General features: G+C 37.9%; 1 pseudogene; it reads left to right on the top strand.

Moving 5' to 3' along the window:
- Window positions 1–1375: 1375 nt before the first annotated feature.
- Window positions 1376–2246, top strand: part of LOC107751090 (ras GTPase-activating protein 3-like) — a 48364-nt pseudogene continuing 47493 nt past the window's right edge.

The following is a 2246-nucleotide window of genomic DNA, read 5'->3' as shown; positions in this document are numbered from 1 at the left end:
AAGCTGAATAAATAATTTTTCCATTGATGTATGGTTTGTTAGGGTAGGACAATATTTGGCTGAGATACAACTATTTGAAAATCTGGAATCTGAGGGTGCTAAAAAATCTAAATATTGAGAAAATCAATTTTAAAGTTGTCCAAATGAAGTTCTTAGCTATGCATATTACTAATCAAAAATTAAGTTTTGATATATTTACGGTAGGACATTTACAAAATATCTTCATGGAACATGATCTTTACTTAATATCCTAATGATTTTTGGCATAAAAGAAAAATGTATAATTTTGACCCATACAATGTATTGTTGGCTATTGCTACAAATATACCCCAGCGACTTAACACTGCTTTTGTGCTCCAGGGACACAGATGTGCTGTAAAATCTGATGAGGATCATATCTAGCACATACATTTCCCACAAAAATGACAATGTTAACTGTAGTATACACTAAAATGCCAGAGATATTGGTATTAAAGTGGGAACGTGGTGTGGTGTTATTCAAAAAACAGTGATTTTGTCACTGTGCAGATCCTACGTTCATTTATTATGATTTTACAGCAACAATAACCATGCTATAATGGCGGAAACTATGCTCTTTATTCGATTAATATGAGTTTTCATAATGCATTCGGCTGTTCTCCCACCCTCAGTGTTGAATATTTGGTTACGCCTTGAGCGAGGGTGACTATAACAATATGTTTTCACAATGTTTTGGGGAAAGAAATGTTGTATATAATAAAGTAAATTATATATGAACAAATCCCTCTGTAAAAACCTTCAGGATATAGACTATAGGAATAAAAATGTAAAGTTTGGTGAGTGTAAGTGCTACTGAAGTGGAGATTTATGGCTCAAAAAACTTTAAAAATATGTGTTGTAATTGAAATCTGTTGACACAAATAGATAAAGTGCTATAGAAGAAACACTTAACAGTGTCTTTTGGATGTTTTCTTTCCACTATTCTGAAAAACACAAAGCCCAGAATCTCAAACTTGACAGGTGCATGAAAAAACTGTGTTTTTGCCTTGTTTGTTTTTGCTTATGCAAGTTGGCTAATTTGGTACAGATTACATGACATAAATAGTGACTGTGGTTCAAAAATAACTGCAAAATTTAAAACAATATTTTTGGGGGGGAAATCTAAAGTGTGTATAATGGCATTCAATTGTGCTATTACTAATACTGTTTGGATGGCTAATTTGGGTAACGCGACGCGATTTTGACGCGACGCTTGTATCGTGACAGTCCCCTCCCACTTCATGACGCACCCGCGCTGTCATCCAATCAGCACGCGAGAAGCCATTCCAAGGCTCCTCCCCCTCGAGAAACGGAGCTGTGCCTTCGCCGCGCGCTGCTCAGTCCGGTGAGTCACCGTTCGCGCTGGAATACCGAGAGAAAAAGAGCGGCGGATAACGAACGGAAAACGGGAAAAGAGCTGGAGCTGCGAGCATGGCGGTCGAGGAGGAAGGTCTTCGGGTTTTCCAGAGTGTCAAAATAAAAATCGGTGAGTTTTGGAGCGCGTTAATGCGCCTTGACCGCGTTCCATATTCTGACTGAAATCACACGGTGAATTATCACTGTCTATTGTGAGAATTTGTGGATATTTATTTACAGATATACACAAATGAATACGTAATTTTGTCATTTAGATATTAACGCGGATATATATGAGGCAATTTTCCGTATCACATAGTAAATAATCTCATATTATGTGTTTGAATGGCGCCTCAGATCAGTGAGCCTCAAATAACGGTTAACGTTAGCTTCACATCCAGATGCGCGAAAACACCGATATCTGTGCCTTAAGATCGTTATATTCGTGTCCTGAAGGTGTTTTTCCTCATATAGACACAGATCAGTGTGTTTCACTCCAGCTGTGGATGTTTAGAAGCTGCAGAGCATTTTTTTTTTTAGCTCTGGACTCGTAAACGATAACGTTACTGGCGGTTTTTCAGTGTGTTCTGCGTCTGAAATCATTTATACAGGCATTGCAACAAGTACAACATGCTGATGATGAAATCATTCTTTCCGACTCAAATAGAAATGCTTGTGATTTTCTTCCTGGACAGACTGACAGACATGTGTTGTGTGTTCTCAGTGTGACTGCTGGCATGTGTTTGACTGATGCAAACATGATAAACACTGGGAAGATGCTCTTTGTGTTTGTCTCTGTCAATTTCTGTTTGAGTTGTGCTTGACATTTGAAATTATGCATTTGTGTTTGTGTGGTTGTTGTTCTGTTCCTC

This window comes from Sinocyclocheilus rhinocerous, unplaced genomic scaffold (genome assembly GCF_001515625.1).
Source record: "Sinocyclocheilus rhinocerous isolate Xijiao unplaced genomic scaffold, SAMN03320098_v1.1 scaffold632, whole genome shotgun sequence".
NCBI lineage: Eukaryota > Metazoa > Chordata > Actinopteri > Cypriniformes > Cyprinidae > Sinocyclocheilus > Sinocyclocheilus rhinocerous.
The sequence above is the reverse complement of the archived record's forward strand: the minus strand, read 5'-3'. Positions and strand labels throughout refer to the sequence as shown.